This window comes from Anticarsia gemmatalis, chromosome 17, assembly GCF_050436995.1.
Source record: "Anticarsia gemmatalis isolate Benzon Research Colony breed Stoneville strain chromosome 17, ilAntGemm2 primary, whole genome shotgun sequence".
Taxonomy (NCBI): Eukaryota; Metazoa; Arthropoda; class Insecta; order Lepidoptera; family Erebidae; genus Anticarsia; species Anticarsia gemmatalis.
The window spans coordinates 6,052,206-6,079,164 of NC_134761.1; the positions used below are offsets into that span (position 1 = coordinate 6,052,206).

General features: G+C 33.5%; 1 protein-coding gene across 6 annotated transcripts in view; it reads left to right on the forward strand.

The window, feature by feature from the left end:
- The first annotated feature begins 5,969 nt into the window (after nt 1-5,969).
- Nucleotides 5,970-26,959, forward strand: part of Dh44-R2 (Diuretic hormone 44 receptor 2) — a 174,664-nt gene continuing 153,674 nt past the window's right edge. For all 6 annotated transcript variants that reach the window (XR_012959847.1, XR_012959848.1, XM_076125116.1 and 3 more), the window contains exon 1: nt 5,970-6,161. The gene's annotated coding sequence lies outside the window, so the exon portion shown is untranslated. The remainder of the gene's footprint in view (nt 6,162-26,959) is intronic.

Here is a 26,959-nt window from a genome sequence, read left to right on the forward strand (position 1 = left end):
TCTAGGTCAAACATCAAAGGGCTAAACAACAAAAATATACATTGCAATTAGGAAATATAAAGCAACAAAGGACAGTACGTTCCAAGCGACTTTTCCGCTCGTGTAAGGTGAATTTAAATGTATAGAAAATTATCCAGTAAAATGGCTAATCTAGATGTTATTAGTCATACAGTACAACGAGGTATTTAACTGGTAATCAGCTGAACCGCTATAGCATAGCGATAGAGCCACTCCACGAAATTACTGGAACTAATGAAATTACTGAGAAAATTCCCACTGCCATAAATTAGAACATTTTAGTTGAAGCATGCAGTAATTAATTTTCAGTAACGTGGAACACATTTTTGAAGACTCCGGTTACTAAAAATAGACTATATTAGCGCAATTCTCTACAGTTGTCGAGTATCGAGAAATTGACATTTAAAATGTTCTGCCAAAATAGTTTGAAACAACGTCCGCTAGAGACGTTGAACAGATTTTTTCAAAAGTTAGCTGGTTGTATGTAGTCGATAGTAATAAAGAATCGAGACGTGAAGTTTGACATCAAGGTATAATAGAAATTGTCAGTCGATTCTTTTTTATTTATTTGTTTTCGCCTGTTAATAATGGTAGAGTATGACGTCGAATTATTTTATGGTCAATTTTTTTAAATATCACTAGGCTATATTTCCCCAACGTTTGAAAATAGCCTCCCAGCCTGTCTCAGGTCGAGGCTATAAGGGAGTAAGTCATTATTAATACCACTAGGTAGACGTACGAGTAGTTGATATTTTATATTTATTTCAGAGTACTGTAATTTTAGCAAGATATATTAGAATTATTGGTCAATGAAAATCAAGTACAGGAACTAAAAATACTCCACGTTCAACTCACGTGCACTCACCAAACTAAGAAGGCGCTAATAAAAGCTATACTGCATACAAACAGTAACATTACACCCCACAAGGAAACATACATGTGTACCGCATAACATCATCACTATTATGATATGAACTGTTATCGAATATCATTTTAGCACCACTTCGGACGCACCCTCTTTCTATTGTATGATTTGGCTGGATGCCTAATCATATGTCATTGAATATTTCATAGAACGGGAAAAGGAAGACGGATCAATTTAAAAATAATGAAAAGTAAGTTTACTATGTACATTATCGTACATCCTGGAAAAAATACAAATAGTAAAATAAATAAAATATTTTGCTTTGGAGCCAAACTTCTTTGCAATTAATTCAATTATAGTTCATTTCAAATATAAACTCTGCTATATGGACTGTATTTCCTTTTAACAATTTTTTAATTCAAATAAATATAAGGGTAAAAAAGAATAAACATCTATCTTTGAACATAAACTGTACTATTCGGACTTCCTGTTTCCAAGTAAAGATTTTTAGAATAAACATATGATAGGGCAAAAGCACTAAAATACCATCAAGATATATAATTTTTGTTCGTGGTTTTATAGAAAAATTAAACGAATTGCTACGTGTCCTATTTAAAGGCCTTGGTTACTTTTTGGTGATGGTGAAACACAACACTTTGGAATTACAGGGGATCCCTTAAGGGGTAGACAGAGGTGCAATATGTGAGGCCATTGCTCTCCAATGACAGCTTTATAGCGCGTGTTAGGGGGTGAGAGATCATTGTTTTCCAGCCACAAACCCTGGGGTTATATTTGGGGTTTGTTTATTTATAGAAAAAATCTGCTGGTTTGTCTAAAAAAAGAAGGTGCTTCGTCATCATCGTCTTTTGGCTTAGTATTTTTCTTAATCTTGATTGTGGAAAAATGATTGAAAATGTATGTTTTTAAATAATAACCTAGAAATTAGAACCTTAATAAAGTGAGTTCACTGAAAAAAATTACGTTTTGGCCAAAATCTAATGAAAATGTCACAATAGACTAGCCTTGCTTGCAACCGCTGTGCTGTGAAAATTCCACGAACTGCGGTTTTCATAGGTCTGTGACATCACAAGCGTGCATCCGACAGTTTTATTGTTTAACCACTTTCTAAAGCTAGTGAAATATTTACGTTGAATTTTGCAAATACCCAGACATATCACCAATATCCTTGATATTAAATCAACAAATTTAAAAGAACATTTGAAAATAACTCGGCAAAATAAACAGAGAAAAACGGCCGTCGCTACTGCATTCATAATGAGCGTAATTGTTACGACTGACGTCACAATTATGACGTCAACGAGTTACGAAGATTGATTTGCAAAGCTACATGTAAACAATAGCGGCACGCTTCGTTTCCGCTGTGAAGTGTAACATGTTATGCTAAAAAAAGTAATTATAAAAGGTTTAGCAATGCATCATTTTACAATCGATGTTTTTTTTTAGTATTTCTATTATCCCCCATGTCTATAAAGCTTAAAGTCGCTTGAATGTCCCGTATAACATTTTCTGGAGCTGCCATAGAAGACGATCCTCCCAAATACCTTCGACACGTAAAGCTTATTACAACAAAATCCCTTACACGCTTATCAGTGAACATGCACTCGTAAACCGACAAATAAGCCGCAAATAACACTCCCCTTACACATCCCTATTAATTTTAGCCCTATATACAATAAATCGAACAAATCCCAGGCGCTCTTTGCAGGTCAACGATCAAAAGAGATTACTGTATCAGAAACCAGGCTCCCACGACCTACATTTGCGGGAGAATATGCTTGAAGTAAACGTAAACTACAGCCTGTTTTGCATCTAATCTCGTTTCCTTTATAATAATTGAGTTCTAAGGTGTAGGAAATTGAAATTATGATGCGCAAAACCATGTTCCGGCGACCCGTAAAGGATTATATTTGTACCGTGTGTTTGTGGGACGTGGAACGCGGAGGGCGTTTAATGTGCGCAAACAATGGCTTTTGCCCGTCAGGTTTTATGTTTTTAATTTCAATTTGTGCGTTTTGGGTTAACGACTGAGCTGAATGCTGTGCGTTAGATCTGTATTTTACGACGAAGATTATATTGGTTCTGTTACTACGATCTGGTTAGCGTCGATTTGAGTTCATTTTGAAAGGGACGAGCTAGATTTGATTACCTAAGCAACTTCTTAGTTGTTTAAGGTTTATTTTCGCATGTTTAATTTAAAAAGAAAAGAAAGGAGGCCCGAGACCGCAAAGACAAAACAAACGAAATGTATACGAATGTAAAATTATTATTTGCGTTCTAAAATTTTTATGATCGGTAGTCATACACTAAAAAGTTAAATCTATCTTTCAGTTTCCACCGTCATAAAAAATATAACAAATATCAAATATTTCAACACAATATGATTACCCATTATCACTCGCTGACAAGCATTAACTATAACCCCATTTTTTATTGACGTCATGTGCGAAAAGATGACAATCTAAATTCTCGAACAATCTATTTTTCTTTCATGTAAAATTGAGGTTATGACATATGAATGAAAGATATACATACACAATGACAGTATACACATGTCGAGCAAATTGACTCTGGGAAATGAGTTATGTGATAATATTTATTGTAGCTACTTGGTGGTCTTTTTGTTGTAATTTACAGAATTGATATTTGTCTGTTAAAAGTTCAAGGTACAGTATAATATATTTTACAGATAACATTTTTTTATCTATTAGGTCGGGGAAAAAGTCTTTTCGCATTTTAATATGCATGAACTTGTAATAAAATCTCTTTGGCTTCAAGAATCACAATTGAGTACACGGTTCATTAGGTTTCTTTCAGTGAGCTCGTGTGGTACCCAAATATCGAGCTTTTTCGTGAAGAGAAAAGATTTTTTACAAGTTTATACATACTATAATGCGAAATGACTTTTTTCCCGACCTAATATTTAGAAGAGCATATCTCTAAAATTACCAATGGCAGCAGTTTTTTTAGTGTATTCTATCTTACGTTACGAAATACGGAAGTAGAGTAATAGCTTTAAATAAGTGACACCACGGGACACATCTATTCACCAATAAAATAATAATATGTAAGTACGTAGTTCTAAGTACTCAACGGGGAATAACCTACCTCGTGTGTGAGCAACTGTCTCATAATATAGTAATAACGATATTGTCAACACATACATACATAATATCTCTACTATTATACCCGAAAGTGTAGGCAGAGGTGTATGAAACACACCAACGTTTCGCCAATGAGAATGTTAATCCCATGTAATTTCGGGCGAGCCTAGTGCCATATACCAGGCACGTTACTTTAACTCCGGACTACTATTAAAAATATTATAACGTAAATAGGAGACCAAAATGCTTTTAGCTGACCCGAGGATCCATTCCGCAACCTCATGATCATCAGTCGGATACAGTCAACACCTTAACAATATTTGTACATATCCACGTCCCCGTGAATAATCCGGTAATGTGCTATTACGGGGTTTTTCATGTTATGTGAATTTCGGATTATAGAAGATAAAATACACCTCATAATATAATAACAAATACCTGTAAAAATATTTACAACCTTTCCTGTTCTAATGACGGTGATGTTTTCAACAGAGCACGTGTCGTGGAGGATCTCTCAGCATCCCTGCTCCTTCAGGTTGAAGAGAGACTCTCGTATTCGCCTTGATCTCACAAGTATCACTTTCTGTGTCAATAATAACGTCGTCAAAATAAGAGGCCGTCCACTCAGCTGCTCGAAAAATTTGCAAATAACGATGTTCGCTTTATGTAAGCTGTGAGGAGACTCTTGTGCTGTCGTATTGGATTTACGTTAAAATATGACACTAGACCTAGATATTGAAATTTAATGATCTGTCAAGATTTGTAAGTTAAAATCTAGCAGGCTATAAGAGTAGAAACTGTACAATTTGTAGACCTAATTTCTATTTCCGTTTGTCAAACTCACTCCTTCTTTTTCATTCTAAAGCTTGCCCATTCATAAACATACTTCCGAACGAAGTTCCGGAATTAATCCACATAAAATTAACAAAATATCCCGATCAATAAAAATATTTTGGTTAAGTTGTATAGCGTTTGGACCTCTACTTTTATTACTTTTATGAAAATAAATCTCCGTTTTTTATTTAATGGCTCCATCCTTTATGTAATCCCTTAATCGGTTTACAATACATGGCCACTGTCCAGGAAAATTACGTCTAAATCAAATGTAATCCCGCACTATTATTTCCTGTAACATTTGCAAAAGAAAAGGAAAGTTAATACGCATAGAACTACGTATTAAAATCTAATACAATAAGCTACTATTATAGAGAACTAGTACTGCCCGCGACTTCGTCCGCGTGACAACATTTTCCGGGTAAAAAAGTATCCTTGTGTTAATCCAGGCTATAAGCTATCATAAGATACATACATTCATATATCTAACCAACCGTAAATACAAACTTTCGCATTTGTTATATTAGTAGGAAGTAAGATAACCCATACGTTTTCAAAAATAGACTACCTTTTTTTAAGGTAACAATGATAAGTAACCCGCAATATACTGTAATCTATCGAATGGAAGTGAAACTAAATGAAATGGAATCATATAAAAAGTTACGGGGAACCCGAGGCTTTGTGGAAAATAAGACATTATATCACTTTGAGGCTAAAGGAATCTTTGTGAAATATTTTCTATTTCGAACATTCAATATTGGTATTACACTTTATACGTAAGTGGCTATATGCATAAGTAGACAACGAGAATAATATAACATGTCCTTATTTTGTACGCGGGTCAGGAATTTTAAACATTTGCTAAACAAAAATTACCTCCAGTGGGTTATAAGATAATCTTATCGCAAATTGAATCATCATAAAAAGTCTGCCTACCTACCGTACAAAATTTATTGAACTAGTCTAAAAACGGTCTCAAGTAAGTAAAGTTATGGATTCATACCCTTGCCTATTTAATATTAAAGACGTGGCCGTGTATAATTAAAACAAAACAAAGGTGAATTTTGAGCTAAAGGGCGAACAACCACTGAAATTTCCCTACATAGGAGCGTCTGAATGTCTCAGTGCAATTTGAACAGTGACGGGACGCGGGCGCGCGCATCACGCTCTCGCGAACTCGCACGCTCTACGCAAACTTATAAACTTGTCGAGATACTATCAATATAATAGTAGAAAAAAAAATAACAACGTGAAACTGTGTGTGTTGTGAAAAGTTTTCGTGAAGTTTGTTCTCAGTGCTACGAGGATTTTTATGTACTAAGGTAACAATTGTTTATGTAATTTTGTCTTATGTACGTGATATGTAGCATCCATCGAATCGTTCTTGTTATCGAGTGACCCCGACGATGAGACGATGTTTGTTCAATTTGTTAATGCTCCGATTTATAGACGTATCACTTTTAAGGACGTGCGAAAAACATTGAACACTACAATGTTTTATATCGATGCCCTAATCGTTTGTACAATCAAACAATTATATAACAAATATAATTTAGTTGCATTGTATTTGAAACAATGGGTTGTTGCATATTAGTACAAACGGTACTAGATATTAGATAAACAATAAATCAACTTGTTTATGTTTGTAGACATAATATTTAACTTTCTAGTTGTATTACAAATATCGTACTATTTAATTAAGCTACGACATAGAAGACAAAAACATATGATACGGGCTGCTAATTTCTGAGCAATTAACACGTTTATTTCTAATGATATTAGAAATATAACAGCTATTTTTAGATTCAGTACATAACTCAACCATTAGCTAAGTAGCAACTAAGTCCAGCAAGAAGTAAAAGTATTGATAGATACTAATAAAATGATACAAACATTAACATCTGCTAACAAATTATGTGACAAACTCGCGGAAATTGACTCGAACTTCCATCAATACTTATCACAAAGTTGTTTTTGGCTGCCAGTACCTACAAATGCTATAAACTTTATATGTAAAAGTTATAATTCTGAAAAAATCTTGAGTATTCATTAGAAATTTTACTGTTTGTATAAGGTCGGCCTTCCAAAATTGAATAAATTTTGTGTCCAAATCTGTATTTGTCGTAAATATTTTGTCGTTCCGAGCCAAATTGCGCCGAGTCCAGTGATAAACAAATCGAAATATAGACAAATGTTATCGACTTATTAACACAAATAATGCTTGCATAATTAAACTGATAAAGAAGACATTGACAATGGTGATAAGATGATGACAAGCTTTTATAGGGACTTGCAATACTACTTGTTTTATGAAATATTGATAACCTAGCTCAGAGACTTAGATTGTGGAGTCTGGGGTTCAATTCCGAGATACCAGTAACGGAATCATTCTATATGGTAAAAAGTCTGCCTGGGACCACGGCGAGTGCAACCTGCGCCGAAACGTTAGGCATTTTAAGGTAAAATGCGTGTTCGCGTTAATTCCCGTATTCTATTATACATTAAACATGCAACGCGAGAGTTTAAAAGTTATGAACGGAATCATGTAAATTATTTCCATAAGAATTTAAATCGACTTTTGCTTGAATTGAAACAAAAACTATGCTGACTTTAAAAACAAAAGGTTAGAAAAAAAATATTTAAGACTATTTCAAATGCTTTGTACGAAGTTGACGAAATAAAGGACATTTTGAATTCGAATTTGAGAAATATGGATGGTCGATTATGTTTAATAATATTAGTTCTTTAAGTAAACAATCATGATAATTGTTGTTATTTGACCATCGTTGCCACCGCGACCATCAATACTCTTAATCATGCTTTGGATATTACTAAAGTGTTGGCAAGTGTAAAGTAGGTATATCTAAATAAATTTACGCTAGATATAAATGTAGGTACAAGAAAGATTCTGTAAGACTCAAAGACTTTATCAATAACGGTTGATTTCGTATAGGTTTCCGACAAAAAGCAATTATTTTTACAATGTTAATTAAAGAGCCTAGTTTCTCTTAAATTCACACGTTAAAAAGTAATTTGCGTAAGTGTTTACAATAAAATTCGCATTTTGTACATACATATTACTCACTAGTTTCTGTACAGTACTTTGTCTGGATAGATTAAGAAGTAGGTAAAACTATTCTTTAGAATACATTTATATTAAAAGATTCAATAACACATTACATTTATCAATAAAGAATAGATGTTATCCATATGTTATATATTTATTTTAGTTGCTATGATCGTTGATCATGTTACATACCAGAATTGTATAAATAGCCCTTGTGTGTGAATATGGTTAAAAAACGAAAACTTAGAAAATTTTAAAATTTAAAATTAATGAAACTAAAGCTAACTAACAATAAAACCAACATTTTTACAATTATAAAATTAAAACGAAATAATTCCACTGGGCTTCTTATAATTGGTACGCACCGTTGTCGATCGCTGTCTTCTACTTATATGGTGAAAAAATGCGAATTCTAGTTTGAATATTGTTTAGTTTTTTCTATACTCAACATACACCTATTTTCGTTTAACAATTTATTTAGTTTTAGACCTAGCGTACGTCCAAAAACAAAATAGGTTAGTAACAACACAATTAATTAACGCATTTAAACCAAAACAAAACAGTATCGAACCATTCCACTTATCAAAACATTATCAGAACTCTATCATTCTATTAAAAGGTGATGTGTTCTACTAAAGATAACAATACGTAACTCGGTGCTAGTCACACGCCAGACCGTAAAAATACTCGTAAAACTGGCTTAGTACTCGTTAAGGCGGGCACTTCCCGTAGCCAACGATACAATAAAGTAACTTATTGAAATAAACACACCTTACTTTATACTGTCATACTGTCACTCTTTGTGGGGGACCGAGTTCTTTATTACGTACTCAGCTCGCCGTTGTGTGGATCGAAAATTGGTGTAACGGCTGCTTGTATGTTGTATGAATGAAACTGATTATTGTTGTGATTGGTTGGTGTGTTGTGTATTGTGTGGTTTATTTATGTATGTTAGAGTCTTAGGAATAGGAGAGGAAGTTTGAAAGGATCTACCAAGTGGCGTTCTCTAGTCTCTTGTCTATCCCTATGGGAAAAAGGCGTGATTTTATGTAGGTATGGATGTATATTTGTGTATATGTCTAATTTTTAGAAGATTGTAGGTAGTATAATTTGGTATATAAATCTTTGATTGACCTGCTTAGGTCTAGATTCATAGATTTATAAACTGGTGTCCGGTAAACTATATTTAAAATATAGTTACGGCTAATGTATGAAACCACTGTCAAAATTAAAGTTGATAAGATATCTGATAGATGTTTAGAAGTAGTTACACCACTTATTATTACGAATTATTTTGACACCGCACCGTTTGAAATATTAGGTAAAGTGTGATTTCTCTTGAAAACAATGTAATTACAGCCTTATTGTTTCTAGTTCAATTGCAAGCAGTTTATCATAATTTGAACCAGTTTCATCCAGAAATAATGCGGCACGGTACTGAGTCATAACTTTTATGTTTCTATTCAGTTTGCCATAAAACGGTTTTCTAACCTATATTAGTTCCATTTCTGGTAAATAGTCTCCTTTTAGAATGAAAGAGATTAAGTTATAAGTCCTTTACGTTGACTAAGTGCTGGAACCTTCCAGGAATTAAAACACTGTTTATTTTCAATGTAAATAAAGGCACATTAAATTAAATGACTGCAAAAAAAACCGGCCAAGTGCGAGTCGGATTCGCGCACGATGAGTACGTACCAAAAAATACAAAAAAAACACGGTTATTGTACGGGGATCCCCCTTAATATACTTTAAATTTTTTTTAGTATTAACTGTCATAGCGGCAATGGAAATACATCACTTGTGAAAGTTTTAGCTTTCTAGATTATCACCATTTATAAGATACAGCCTGGAGACAGACAGACAGACAGCGGAGGCTTAGTAATAGCTCCCGTTTTTCCCTTTGGATAAGGACCCCTAAAAAGAAATGTATTATATTTCCAACATCTTCAAAACAAAACAAACACAACATTCGTTATTATATTTTAAGTAAAAATGCAAACGAGTTACTGGAATTCATTTTAATCGTCGGTTTGGGCGTAACGTTTTTAAGCACATTTTCGCCGGTGAAATGCCTCGGGTACGTCGTCCGCGCTCGCATGCACAAGCGAAAGCATTTTGTTAAATATTTATAACATTGTATTGTATCGTTTAAATAAACTTGTAAAAAATGTTTTCCAATTTTCACAGCAATTTCTTAATAACTTACTTCACGTTTTATTACGATAGCTTCTTATTCCTAGAAAAGCTGCTTTTCATTTGAACTATAAAACTACGAAAAAATCGTGTTCTCTCTAAAGATTAAATAGTAGCAGTAATATTGAATAATGCCAGAATAATACAAAACACTTGTAGTACGTTTCTAGCAAATCAATATAACTTAATTTGACAAAGTGAGGTTTTTAAAAACCATTTAATTTTAAATAACTAGCATAGTTTAGTAGTAGTAGTTTAGATTTGGTATTATTGACTATAAATAATGGCGCTACAGAATGGCTGTTATTATAGTAAGTACGATGTTTTTCACAAAGATTGAGAGAATTTCTAGCAATTTCCATCAAGCAGAATATTAATTTTATTCAGAACGGTGCAATAAATAAAAGTTTACAAGTTAAGCTGTGAAGTGCTCTCATCGAATAAACTTGCCTCATTATTGATTTCAAATCGTTTCTTCAAGTATCTGATGGAGTTGAGTTGAAACTTTTTTCTCGTCATTAATGTGCAACGACTTTTGCAAATATTTTCTCGTGAATAAGTGAAAAGTAAACGTAATTACGTTTTTAATTTATTTGCTAGTTAACTTGGAATATACTTTTAAAATTCGCGTTAAAATCAAGTACCCTAAGTGAGTATTAAGTTTTTTTTTTAAATCAATCAAAAAGCTTACTTTCTTATGCATTATTTGTTCAATTAATAGGACAGGTAATCTACTTTGAGATTGCCTGAATGAAAGAATACTTTCAAACTTAGGTTAGTTTTTGCATAGTATCTTATTTCTTAACTGAAAATATTCATTATTATCAAAGATTTAAAAAGGGTAAGTGTATAATGAGCAAAGAGATAGGTAAATGAAAAAGATAACAATTATGAATCATAGTTCAGTTACAATTTACCGGGAAACTCACATCAATGATTTAGATTATGGATACTACTAAAAATAACTAACAATACACACGTAATCTACGAAGGTTGTAGTATCTGTAGAGATTTATAGGTAGAAAAAAACTGGCTGTGAACATCTTGTGATCACGAACTTTGATGTCGTCAGCTGTTTCTCTGTTTGGAAACTAAATCTTTGGAACCGAGTTCAACATATTGTACCCATTAGTCTATGTTTTGTGTGTTATTACGTCTTTAGGTAATTTTTTTACATAGCTGTTTTACTCGATCTTCTGCAGTAAGCACATATTTTCAAAATCGCTCATCGTGTAAGAAATCAAACATGCACATATAACCAACATAATTAAAAATTCTCATATTCCATTTATTTAACCATAGCCATATCCGGAGTACTTACTAATAGGAGTATTGCAACAGTTTGTTAAATCCAATAGCTTTTTGTTTCATCTACAAATCAAATCCGAATCAGTTTGGACTACGGACCCACGAATTTACCGTAATACCTAAATATTTAGCGTGTTCATCTGAACGCAAATTACCTATCCAACCAACCACCCTAAACAGATCAGTTAACATAGGAACTCAGCAATTTTACAATTAATTGTGATCATTAGCACTCGTATTGACTAGGACAAATGATCCGTAGTGCTTGCTGTTATTACTCATTAGATATGCTTGTGCGTTCATTATAGAATACATTTATTACTGACACACATCTCGGAATGATAACAATCAATCATGAATCAACAAGTGTTATTTAACATTATTTGATTGTGATAAATGGCCATAGCCACTATCTGTATAGAACTATAACACAATACTGTACAGTCGGTAGTATCGAGTATCGAAAGTTTGGCATTTTAAAATATACTGCAAAAATAGTTCCTATTGTTCCCGCTAGAGGCGCTGATGAATGTTCATACTAAATTTTCATTATAGCTAGCCTGATGTCGGTAGTTGGTTGTGGAAAAGAATCGCCCCCCTATTATCTGTCTTTCTCAAATAAATATTACAAGTTATAATTTGTTACATCTAACGGTTTCCGTATACTCGCTATCACTAAGCCTTTCTGCCAAGTGCCACAGGTCAATGTTTACACTGAATCGGTATTTGTTTTCTGTGCTTTTTAGTTCCTATTATTATAACAATGTTAGTTGGAACAACATAAATAGTGGAAAGACTTTATATAAATTTTGCTTTTTAACGTTTTCCGCATAAGATTTGTAAAAGAGTAATTATTTTATAATATACATCTTCTAAAAGGAAATTAGGACATTCGTACAATAAATAATTGTCAGAAAATGGGACAATGCAAACAAAAAAAACCTTCTATAACCGCTCTTGGACATACCGATCTTATAAAATATATAAAGCCTCATCACACTAACATACTGAAACAAGCCACACCTCAACTTGCGTTTTCATCACATGACGTCAAAGAATAAGCCGCAACATTAAATTAATTAAACTGGAGATTATATTAGCGCTATACCACCATAATACAAGTCAAGTGTGTGTTCAGATTATGCGTATCAGTTATGTCATAAAATAACCAATCAGTGCCAGAGTTTATCTTTCTGACCGCTCGTATCTCGCACTTGACATTTAACGCCGATGAAAAAATATTATAATGGTTGGAATATTGCGATTATTATGAAATATTTTTTTTAAATTATTAATATGATTATAGTTGATTGTTTTTACTGGGAATTTTGTGTAATGTCTGTTAAACTGCTGGGGAAATCCAATTGAAGATCTGAGTATAAGTCCGTAATTTGATAAAAAATAAGATGAAGAATAATTAACTCATCAATAAAACGAATTGTATAAACCTTTATAAATTACTAGCGGACCCGACAGACGTTGTCCTGTCTACACGTCTTTAATTTGAAAATTTTAAACTTTTTTTAATAATCTGAACCATTCTCAGATCCCCTTGAACACACACGAAAAATTTCATCAAAATCGGTCCAGTCGTTTAAGACAAGTTCAGTGACATACACACTTACAGAAGAATTATATATATAGGGTGTCCCAAAACTCAACGATAATCCGAGACAGGATGAAAGGCCAAGTCATACCGGTTCTAGGACAATAAAAAAAAAATTCCATGTCACTTAGTTCAGCAATAAAAGACATTTTTCAAAAAAGTTAAAATTCCACACCCTTGCTCGCATTTTCAAGTCCTGTGATCACCAATGTCACAATATCGCTGTGTTTTTTTGAATTTCGTGATCTTCATTAAATATGCTATTAATCGTAAAACAAATTTATGCACAAAACATTGTTAATTTCATAAAAAAAGTTAAGTTTTTGTGAGTCATGATTCACAAAAATATCGTTAGTTAACTTTGACGCTTCGTATTGAAAAAAAAATGTACTACACTACCCTTGGCAAGTTATTTCAAAAGTTGGCGCATTTAATCAAGATTTCAAAATGGTGCAACACTTGCCACTTTTCTTTCCATTAAAAATGTTATTTTTATTTGAACGAAGAGTATCCTCGCAAATGGATCGGACGCAGTGATTCAATTATATGACCTCCTCGTTCCCCCGATCAAAATCCAGTAGATATTTTTGACTGGGAATGAATAAAAGAAAAAGTCTATTCGAAATCAATACAAAATCTATCAGAACTTCGCCAGAAAATTGACACAGCGTCAGAGGAAATAAATGCAAGGAATTTTCCTTGACTGGTGCAAAGGTCTTTTGTAAGGCGTTGCAGAGCCTGTATTCGTGCCAGAGGAAAGCAATTATTTTTAGTAAAGAGGTAATTGAGTCATTCCATAACCAATATTTAATGTAAAAAACATAATAGTTAATATTAATTAAAAAAAAAAACAATGAACGAACCATCATTCTAATTTAATTATTCTCCTTAAACTAAAGTAATCCGAATTATTTTCCTCTGGCACGAATACAGGCTCTGCAACGCCTTACAAAAGACCTTTGCACCAGTCAAGGAAAATTCCTTGCATTTATTTCCTCTGACGCTGTGTCAATTTTCTGGCGAAGTTCTGATAGATTTTGTATTGATTTCGATTCTTTTATGCATTCCCAGTCAAAAATATCTACTGGATTTTGATCGGGGGAACGAGGTCATAAAATTGAATCACTGCGTCCGATCCATTTACGAGGATACTCTTCGTTCAAATAAAAATAACATTTTTAATGGAAAGAAAAGTGGCAAGTGTACCACCATTTTGAAATCTTGATTAAATGCGCCAACTTTTGAAATAACTTGCCAAGGGTAGTGTAGTACATTTTTTTTTCAATACGAAGCGTCAAAGTTGACTAACGATATTTTTGTGAATCATGACTCACAAAAACTTAACTTTTTTTATGAAATTAACAATGTTTTGTGCATAAATTTGTTTTACGATTAATAGCATATTTAATGAAGATCACGAAATTCAAAAAAACACAGCGATATTGTGACATTGGTGATCACAGGACTTGAAAATGCGAGCAAGGGTGTGGAAATTTAACTTTTTTGAAAAATGTCTTTTATTGCTGAACTAAGTGACATGGAATTTTTTTTTTATTTTTCCTAGAACCGGTATGACTTGGCCTTTCATCCTGCCTCGGATTATCGTTGAGTTTTGGGACACCCTGTATAAAGATATACTAAAATCTTCGTTACAAACTATAGGTTACTGCAAACATACATTAGCGCACTACGTTAAAGTAAAAAAAAAAACGACTTGAGAACCTTCTCCTTTATTGAAGTCGGTTTAAAATACATTCATAGCCCTTCGAGTATTGCATGCGTATACTCTATTAACAGTGCTCAGCAATCGATAATTAGTAATTATAATTGAAACTAATTACTTGATGTCTGTATTACCCGCTTTTAAAGTATCGTATTAAAGACAATTAACGTTTTATTACCAACATCAGCTATAATTAAGTAATCAATATAACTTTTATTACCTTTTATATCTAGATCTTCAATTTTATTTCTGTCATAATTTTGTAACGAATATGCTGGAGCCTTGCACGTCTTGTATAAAAAATCAGCTAGAGTTTCTAAAACAACCTACTTCTGAATTTTGACATTAAAAGTCTTTACCATACTTTGGTCATCCATATTTTTTTAACAACGGACTCTTTGTATGGTTTTAAATACCAAAAGTGTTAATATTATAAATAATGCTTATTTTGTATGTGTATTCAAACAGCTGAAACTTGCTGAAGAGACAGATAACCTAGAAAAAGAATAGCCTTTTTAAATATACATAATTCATCGCGAGTGCAGCGAGAACAGCCTGTAGTAATTTATAATTCTTTAAAACCTTACTTAACTCATTTGTAGGCTCCTAAGCGTAAGAAAATAGCTTCAAGGAGAGCAGTTATTATTAAAAAGTTATAAAGATGTGAAGTGGGAGTATAATAAGTTACGGCCTTCAGGTCCCGAGTACTTCTATTTATAAACTAAACTTTCTAACTAACTTGTTTTATAATTGCAGTACAGTACCGACAGCAGCAAAATACGGGGAACAATTAGAGTTTTACTAAAATAATACAGTTGGGGTTTAATTCCGAAAAATAGAGACATAATACATGAACCCTTGAAATAGCGCATTAATATTGGTATTTAAGTAATTTTTCTTCAGAAAAAAAATGTTTTCGAGATGACTGGGTAGCAAAGTCATTTCACACACATTTGTTGCTAATTATGGATACAGATTACAACCACAGGTTAGTTGAACAGAACTACAGCAAATATATTCCTGATGCATTTTTCTTTTAACTTTACTCTTATTATCAAAACAAAACACAATCATCAGGAATAGTAAGCCTCTTTGATTGAAAACAATCAAAGTTGGTGCTGTAGTGGCCCCAATACTTTGATCCTCACTTCTCAGGAAGTAGGAATAATTGATAAAGTTTAATCAGTTGTCGGAAACCAGAAACTAGCCTGACTACTTGTTTTGACAATCATAAATGTTTGTTTGATAAACGGAACTGACCCTTCCATTAATTGAAAGGGATTATATTTAGGATTAGCACACATAATTGTTTGAAGTTTAATTACTATTACGAAATATAAAAAATGGCTTACAGGAGTTATTAGTAATTATATTTATTGTAATTTTTCCAAAAGAGCTGTTTCCATACGACTGTATTCCGCTCCTAAAGTTTATAACTGTCATTCTACAATACCTCTAGCATATTACTTATCTATATGTTCATAAAATTAACTAAGTATAGACTTTCGACATATACTTAATTACCAAACACTATTTTACTTGTGACTAGTTGCGAGACTAACTTGAAACAACGTAACAAAAAATGAATAAATGTAACTCAATAATGTCCCACTGTAGGGCAAGGGTCTCCTCCCGTAATAAAGAAAGTGTATGTGAAGTGTTAAATCTGGGTACCAAAAGCATATACAAACAGTGCAAGTAAATGGAACCAACATAGCCCACCGAGTCAACTTCCTCAATCTTCACTTCACTGATAGCACAGAATGCACAACCACAAACGCGTCGAAGGAGACGAAGTGATAACATTCTTAGTAAAACCGCAAGCCCATAAACACAACACAGCATGTATGTAAGCCATTCTAGTTATAAACGATCCATATGTGTATCTATCGTTGATGCTTCTTCATTAACACTACCAGCGGGTTATAAAACGCCCCAGTTTTGGCACCCAGCCAGTTTCAACAATTATGTATTGCATTCAGAAATTGCATTCGAACAATATAGTAACGTTTCGATTCAATAACAAACAGATAAATCTGGGTAACTAATGCTACTGTTAATCGTAGAGTTCCGGTTCCAAATCCGGTAACGGAATAATACTTTTAGTATGAGACAGCAAATAAACTCATTAAATTAGCCAATAACTCTTAGCAAAATTAGTAGCTATGTTGAAACTGCTGACGATTTTTTGAAGTAAATTTAATGTAAATGAATTTAATTCAAAGAGTTCAAACAGTATGAAATTATTTGATATAAGATAGAAAGAAAACAAAACCAAAAGGCAAAAGAAAAATACATAGCACGAACGCAGTAGATGAGACCCCAAATACCCAATATAAGTTTAGAGCAAACTTGGAGGGACTTACAGTAAATATCAAGCCTTAACAACGCCCATCGCAGCAAAATATCGTTTATTTCAACTCTTCTATTATCTGTGTGAGCCGCAAGGGCGGTGGGTTATTAGGATACAAAGTTACACAAACAGTAAACAAAGCTGTGGCTTGCAAATTGCTACCTATATTCTTGAAACTTTATAAAGCACAATACACATGAAAGTCACCGACCCGCCGACACAGCTGGCCGACCGACGCCTATAATTGGCGGCATGCGATTCTCTGCTGTCATTACTATCAAGTGTGGAGTGTTTAACAATTAAAATGTACTGCAAGGATAATTCTTTCGGTGTCCGCTAGAGGCGCTGATTCGATTTTGATACAACATTTCTCGATAGCTAGCCGGTTGTCGGTGGTGGTGGAAAACCGCGGTACAGTTAACCAACTAGCCCACACAACAAACAGTTGCCGACATAGGTCGGTGAGTCAGCGATTTCAGTGTGTATTGCGCTTAAATTTAACACACTACACTGTTTATCCACGTGTTTAAGAGATACGTGTACTCTTCACATGAAAGCTAATAATCGAATTTCGTGACTAACAACACATCGGTTTATCGAAAAACCTTTGAAAAATAAGGTGCGTGAAAACAGAATATTTTCGTGTCTATCACGTTTTAGAAGCGATAAAAATTTTGATCGAACGTTGTAAATTTTATCGCGAAACTATTAAAGTAAATGAGGACTAAAGTACTTTGGAAATGGGACTGATTACGGAGTCTACATTGTAATATTCATGCCTGGTTTTATCAGAATTTTATTAAGTGGTGTTTTTGGGTATTAGTCTATCCCCATAGGAATAGGTTATATTGTTCTTAGGACGTAGTCCTGAAGTTTAGTGGATCTGATTATTACTAACAGATTAAAGTAAAACATATTTTTTCCTTATCTCAAAAACATTACAAAAATAATGTCTTCAAATAGTCGAAGTTTGAAAATATTTCTCGAACCATCCGTCATACGCGATAACGTCCCAAATCACCCACTGAGCCATTGAGACGACAAAACCAGAGCCATAATATTTGATTTAGAATAGGTTTTTTCATATTTCGTATTTTAGATTTTTCAAACATTGTTCCTTTGGTTTCAATAAAAAAGGTTTTACTATATTTAAACACTACTATATTTATATTTCACTGAGGTTATTTTATATAATGATATTATAAACGAATAAGAATAAGCACTTGAGCTTAGTTCAGCCTTAACACAGCTTTCCCTCTGACTACCAAACCAAAAATTTATAATAAAATATTCTTAAAATGAAAGCACTATAATCAGATTTGACAAGAATTTAGCTCAGAGGAGCATATAATATAAAAATACTTGTACCTGAAAACTAAATGACAGAAAAGTTTAAATCTGTAGTCCGATCTTCAAGCAACAAACAGTTTCAATGTTCGTGACCAACATTATCACGTTGAAATATTACAAAACACTCGCGACGCCATCATAATGACGTTTCCGTAGCGCACTTCCTGTTCCGACCGCTTCCCATTAGCTACGGATCAAATGGACGCTTCAAAAACCTTGAAAAATACTTCAGTAGCCATTTATACTTGAACGATGGTCTAAATACGAACGAGCAAAAAATATATAATTGCCTCGAAAGCACTTACAGTCTTCTTCATTTTAGCTTACGTCTATACATTTCACGAGACAAGACGTTAGGTATTTTTGCCGACAGTACTAAAATACAAGTAAGAAAAAAGTTCGTTAATGAAAATAGATTACTTTTGTCGCACTTACGTTATAGTTTGTCAAAGAATGGAAGTAATTGTCGGATATCTAATTGTATTTATGAAAGTTCCTAGATGTATTAGTGATATTTAGCGGCACTTTCGGGAACATTATCTTTGTAATAGTTTCAAAGCTTCATAGTATTACAGTTTCCCCCTCTATGTTATGAGCTATCAACGTCTATCAATTAATTATCTCTTCATTTATTGCTAACACTACACACACTCTTTTCGTTATGTTCTTAATTACAAAATATCCAATAACCCAAATATTTATCAAGCACCAACTGATCTCATAAAATATTGATTGAATAGTCCATTGAAATGTTACAATTTGAGGGCCGAATATTGCATTTCTTAGAGGACGCAATTTTATTTTTGGAACATGTAGGGGGGGTCAATAGAAGCTTAACTTGAAGTTTGTGGGGTCGCCACCCTTGTCCCCCGGCCGCCATCTTGGAAAAGGGGGCGGAAACACTTTTTTCGCTATATCTCGGAAACTATGCGTCTTACAATGAAATTGTAAAAGCATAATTTGTAGCAAATTATTTTACCTACAAATATGTCTAATAACTTTTTGTCCTAAATTAACAATTAAAGAAGTTATAAGCAAACTAGTGAATTTTTTTTTACAAAAATTTTCTTTTCAAATCCGGTCTATTTCGGAGCGCTGTTACTGAGTTTCTAATTAATGAAATGAAAAAAATATATAAGGCAAAATTTTCCTCGAAAAATACTCTACAAGATTGGTCTGAGTTAATTTTTTTTATTTATTCATATCAGCTTACCTTTTTTTCCAAACTATGTTGGAGTCGGCTTCCAGTCGCACCAGATGCAGCTGAATACCAGTGTTTTACATGGAGCGACTGCCTATCTGACCTCCACAACCCATTTACCTGGGATATAAAACGATACCCCTGGTTAAGACTGGTTGTCAGACTTTCAAGCTTCTGACTACTGTTAAAGACTGTCAAATATCTTCGAAAATGACAGCCGGGACCCACAATTTAACGTGCCTTCCGAAACAGGGAGGAACTCGATATGTGTAAGATGGTCACCCATCCACAAAACAACCTCGGCAAGCGTAGCTTAACCTCAGAGATCCATACGCGCGGCTGTCGCAAAAAAAAAAATTATAGAGCAATAAAGAAAATAATAATAAAAAAAGTTGCACTTTTTTGCTTATAACTTCTTTAATTGTTAATTTAGGGCAAAAAGTTATTCAACATATTTGTAGACAAAATAATTTGCTACAAATTATGCTTTTACAATTTCATTGTAAGACGCATAGTTTCCGAGATATAGCGAAAAAAGTGTTTCCACCCCCTTTTCCAAGATGGCGGCCGGGGGACAAGGGTGGCGACCCCACAAACTTCAAGTTAAGCTTCTATTGATCCCCCCTACATGTTCCAAAAATAAAATTGCGTCCTCTAATAAATGTAAATCTCATGTAACATTTCAATGGACTAGAAGTATTTTTATAATATTAAAAGATTTCACCCCTATTTCGCGCTATATTTCCAGCCAAACGCTCACAAGCAATCTAGTGTAATGAGAGGCAAAATTATTACAAATACCTTACTAACCTTTGTGGTACTGTACAACTGAATACAAATTACTGAAGAACCTCACGCAGTAATCTAAATGACTAAATCATGCTCGCACTTCCGCTAATGTAATTGCCTAATTCCAAAGTCAATAACGCACCAATTTATTTGTGTTCGTGATGACGTCACTGTTTCTGCAAATATGACGTCATCGTGGAACGGATCCTTTTGCTTGCACAGCCGCAGGACTTTCGAAGACATGGCGCCCGATTTTCACTCCTTGTCCCAATTAATTAGGCCACCGACACATCTAGCGAGAAACATAAATCAAGTAGGCGATTGTAATCTCCTTTTGTAGTTTCTGGCTTAGATAAATCTTCGTGGGTGGAAAGTAGGCGATTAAATTGTAGTCTAGACTTGAGTAAATATTCTTTTTTGTGTAATTTATTGAAGGAATTGCTGTGAAACATACTGGTTCTAACCGAAAAGAATAAAAATTATAAAATGATTGTGTTATGTTTTTCTTAAGAAACTCTACTACTATAATAATAATGGTTATATCTGTCCTTTATAAAGATATTGTTAATCTTTTACCCTATAGAAGGCATAGAGTATTGCGAAGCTAAATGCAGACTTAAAGCAGTTTTCACATTTCAAAATCATAACCAATTCAGTCCCGCGATTCGGGAGAAATGTAGTATTAAAATCTGATTAGCGTCTCTAGCGGGCGCCGCAGGAACTATTTTGCAGTAAATTTTAAATGTCAAGCTCTCGATACTCGACGGTACCGACTAAAGAAAATTGCGCTACTCGAATTCAGTTAACAAAGTAATGATATATCATCGAATAGATTTACTTTTTACGTGAAAAATGGTTAGAATGAAAGAGTTTTTGTTGTAATGTTAATCAAGAACAATACCGACCTCGAAACAAGGTGCTTATGAATAGACCGCAAACATTTGCCAACTCATGCTCCGCATATAGAGAGATATAGAGCAATCTGCGTGAACACCACCTCTTACACTGTAATCCATTTTACGACCAATAAAAATATAGTACAGACTAACGTAGGCACCATGGTATGTGAAAGCACATGATTGATTACGTATAAAACAACTTTTGATTGCTTAGTGGGAATACACACTGATAAAAACCGATCCGGTTTTATCGAATAAGTTTATGGCCGGACTTTTAGTGATAGGAAAATTACAATATTATATGTCGCGACTTCTGATGTTTAATCATTTAACCGGGAAATGAAATCAGTGAATCTTGCTAAAGTTGCGCGAGGGCAGGGCTTCTTAGAATATCGTTTCCTTTTATTTTCTTCAGGTATTTTTTTGTTAAACGCAATGCTAAAATCAACATCAAAAAGATGTTTGATTGATGGCTTTGTACTAATATGTAACTTAGTCGGAAAATATATGAACATATACAAACATTTAATGAGTATTCAAGTTTTAAGGTTTCAGCTTGTCATCGAAATATTTTAACCGGTTGTTAGAACCGGATTAAAACCAGCGTACGTATAGTCACCTTAACACCTTGTATTAATTTGTCTGCGTATTTTTGACATTCAGCAATACATCATTGGGATAACAAATAAAAACGTATTAGGAATCGTTATACAGTGCTATTAATAGCGAATGATGGTTTTAGGTCAACGAAAATTGGATATTGGACTGTGCGGATAGCTAATAAGTCATGCTAAATTGCTTTCATTTGAATTATCGGTTTGAGTACTTGTTCTCACTTTCCATTAGTTAATGCCTTTTTGATATTTGATCTCTGAATACATTAATTTTAGTACCATTTAATTTTCATCTATACGTACTTAAAAAGTGATGTGGGTAATTGTTAATAGTACTTCCGCAGGCTTTACATTTATATGAGTAACATAACCATTTTATCTTGCGATTTTGTAAATACTTGACGCGTTTTACTACATTTATGGTCCTGCGAAATAGTGGTGTCAAACATAGTAAACTTTCTTGTATCTCTTTCTAAATAGAATTTACACCATTATTTCAAATACGTTATCTCACTACGCTGGTCATAACTTAATCTTCCTTTCATAATTTTAATTAAGAATTTCATCAAGCATAGTAACATTCGTACGTCCAGTAGCAAATAGTACAATGTGCAATATTTGTGAAAACACATTTTAGTTTTGCTCGATTTGCTTGCACTCGCTCGCTCTCAAGTGAAATAAAACAACATTTTCAGTTGCAAGGTATCACGTAACAGAAGCACTGTATTCTAAATTAAAATGGTTTATTTTAACAAATTACTCAAGCGATTACCTACTATTTCCAAAGGAGTATGAGAAGTAGAGCGATTACTAGTTTCTATATTATCCAGTCACTTTCTTCTGAACGAGATGTATCATGTAAGCTTGTATAATTAGACTGTATTGTGCTATTTTGTTGTTCACGTTGAGAACTTTTTACTATAGATGAATTGTTTAAGTTCTCGTGATATACCTAATAGGTACTCAGTCTTTGTTATGTGAGACATAACAGTGCGCAGTGTTGAAAAGTAAAATATTTTGTATTGAGGGCCAATTTTTCTACCATCACAAAATTTCGTCAAGTACATGAGCAACTATGAAATATTAACATTCGTACAAGATCTGACAAAATAGCACAATTTCCAGAAATAAAATCATAAGTATATTATCCAGTTAATAATCGCAAGTGAATTGTAATCACTACTACAATAAGTTGTACAAAACCACATTGTTTCTAATTAGACACAATTGTGTGCAATAATATTAGTATACACTTGTAACTGTATACGTCTCATTACATAACATTGACATACGGTGTAACAAAACAAACAATATAACAGTAGATGTGTGAAATATTTATTACTCAAAGTCAAATAGATACGTACGATAAATATTTGAGGTGCCTACAGAACAAATGGTATCTACAAATAAAACGGGCAAATGTGCACGCCGATTACGGAAAATATACTAATCTATAGGCACGTTTGTATGAGGGCAACCCTCTACTACGAATAAAATGAATTTGTTATAGTCAACTTTACTATAGCAATTATAGTTAACGGAATTACAATACAATGCGATGGGTAAAAGATGAAACTCTTTTTTCTTGTGTACCACTTATTGTAATGTTTGCTCTTCTGTTTAATCAAGGAATGCAGCATTTAAAATAATCAATTAAATAATCAAACTAATCGGGATGTAGAAACAGCTAGAACAGAAAAAGGTTCTTAAAAATCGCCTAATGCTGCATTAAAGACAAGCAAAAGTACTTAATAAAATATTGGAAACATAATATCCATCCTTTAGCAAAATTAATCACAGTATTAACCCGTTAAAAGGAAATCAGGAACATGAAAATTTTCGGCTAACTTAACACCGTTAACAGTTATTTACTTACTACAGACAGAGTACCTATGGTAGGTGCTTGTTTGCTATATAAAGCATTTGTTTGGCAACATCTGAATGTAGAATCTGTAAACTGCCATATTTCGGACCCTGTGCCAAGTGCTGGGTTCTTTGCAATCAATACGCTGACCCAGACACACTTGGTCTTCCAGAGCTTTTAGGACGCTTCATTTGAGTGCCTTTGTGTTGAACAAAACGCATGTATAATGTATAAAATGTGAACGTCCTTTTGAACCGTCTGAGATGTTTTTAGAAGTGTCGCTTGCTTTTTTTACTTGTTGTAGTCTTGAATAAATCATGCCTTAAAGTGAACGAGAAAAAAATGTTTAGGACTCATGATCATCATAGATGTCGACCCCAACTATACAGGGTCAAATTATTAGTATGTACTTGTAAGTATTTTTCTTCTTTAGTTTAACAATGAAGTACGAATAAATATGAGATCTATTAATTGTAATTTGTACACAAAATGTTATTTTACAGCAGAACTGGTACCTTAGTCTCAACAATAAACAATCTGTATTGTTGGAAAACTGAATTACAATGATTGCCAAGTAAATAGCTGCAACCAATATTTGTTACTTAATTCCGGTAGATGGCAGTACTCTACTCTCTCCAAATAGCACGCAATCAAATAAATGTAATCTGCGTATTAACACTACAAACCCGTAATGTTTATTGTATCACCGTACCCATAACTTTGCTAAACAATAAAATACAACAAGGCCTGCGGTCAAATACATTCAAATATCAAGTTGTATAACTCTTTGTTGACAATAATATAAACTATTATACGCTGTTTGTGGTACAGTATTTTCATACCGCTCGTTAATAGTTTCCCGTATAACGTAGTTTGACCATTTAGTAGAGAGCCTTGTCATGCACGAATAATCTAGATTATAATACGTATTTCCAAAATAAAGTAGCTGTATCAATCAGCAGGTTTATCATGCATCTCGGTTGTCACTAGTGTACGTCAAATTGATGATAACTATTTAGTACATTGCTGCTATGACGTAACGTGTGTATCACTATAATCTGAGTAAGAAAACAATGTACAGCATAGTGGCTTTTAAAAAGATGTCAAGTGAGATACGTGATAGCCTCCCTGGTCACCATCAACTGCATAAGCCGGGTCAATGATGTTCTATATTCTGAATTTTGTGTACGTTCATAAAGCGAGCCTTACATAGAAGGCTCTCTACTAAGTGGATGAACTATAGTTTCCCGTATAACTAGTAACTCGAATGAATACAAATCTGTAAGCAATGTTCGGATGTCGTTTACAAACGGAATACAAAATGTCCTCGGCATTATCCGCCGATCTTCGATAATAATGTTCCGTGATTTGTTTTCCAAGTACTTACGGGATCCGGGGATAATCCGTTTTCTTAAGGATGATATTTATTGGAACAAAAATATTCACTGTTACATCTTTCGTAAAAGTTCGTTCCACTGACTCATAAGGGCAATTGTCTAGTAGTCTTCTGAATACTTAAAATTCGTCACTTATTTTGTAATTATAAGTATGCATAATTATTATTAGTATCAGTTTTTATTGTCAAAAGTGAAGAAAATACGATTTCATATTCAGGTATTCATCCATTTCTTTTTTTTAAACGAAGTTCTTCGTAGTAACCTTTTTGTGTCTGTGATATGTGGTTATGTTCGAATAGATTGCTATAGGTGCGTATTTCGGCACCTACCACCATCTACTCACCCTTTTACAAATGTATGGTTTTAAAAACATAAATAAATCACACTGCATTTGAAATGTGTAGCTCTTAAAAGGTATTGAAATGAATCGACACCCTAAGTATCTGCGGGCGCGGTGAACGTTTATCACTATATGCCACACCCCATCAGTGACATTGTGCGAGCTTTTTATTGGGTTAAGGTCTGCTTAAGTATGCTTTTAAAAGGATGTAAGAGTCTTCGTAGTGTGAGTTTGAGTGTAGAAGAGTTTTATTTCACTTTAAGGCTTCAAATTTTTAGGGCCCGATTTTTGAATTAGATACTTTTAGTTGTATTTTTCGCGTAAATTTTTACCCTAAAAATAGTAATATTACATTTAGAGTAAGTGGTATATTTGACAGTTTAATATTCGAGACATTATAAACGTTTAGTGCTACGATGTATTTTATAAAAGCTACTTCAAACTAAGCATATTTCTTCACAAGACTAAATTCTCGAAAATATTACGCAACATTTTGCTTGCTTCAAACATAGCCCTAATTATTTCAGAGACGAACAAAGATAGGCGAAAAATACTGTGAAACAGCTAAAATATTCATCAGACGGAGTTAAATACGTTTTGTTCGGCGAATTGTAAGCAACAGAAAAGGAACGTAGGAAGGATGCAAGAACTCCGTCAAATGAACATCCTGTAAAGAAAAATGTATTAAAAACAAAAGAACATCAGACTTGCAGCAAAACTTTTTAAATTCTGTCTAGAGAATGTCTAGCTAAAGTCTGGTATTTTAATTATACGATAGCGGATTTCAGCACCTGTATTTTTACTTTATGACAAAGAGAGCGCAACGGACTAGATTCCTGTCTGAAAGAATGGCAATTGCTGGCTCATGATATTGTTTGTGTAAAAAGCAAATAAGGCTTTTGTCTCGCAGTATGATACACAAAAAGAAGGATTACCTAACATTTTTTTCTTTTAAGGCTTGTCTTAATGTTATTTTTCTTACTTTTTCTTCTTTGTTCGCAAAGACAATATTTATCATAGCCGTGTTAAGTGAACGAAAGCCATAGATAAATTGACTTGTCAAAAATACACGTAATAATATTTCAAGGCTTTTAAAAAACATGTTCACATACATAACATGAAAATAAATAAGTATATATCATGTGGAGAAAATGAATAATACAATGTAAATCAACCCTTGAAAGCTTTATTTTGTAGATGCCATCTCCTAAATACGTAAAATATTGCGTTTTGCTTCAAATATGCGGGCAGAATTTGAGCTGAAACGCGAGTGATTCTGAAGGAAGTTGGCGGTTAGTTGTACCTACCTATGTTTAAGACTAAATTACTTCATGGTGCGTTCCAAATTTTTCAAGTAAAGGCGAGACTTGACTATGGAGAATTAAGTAATTTAGAAACCTGAAAACCTTTATGTGT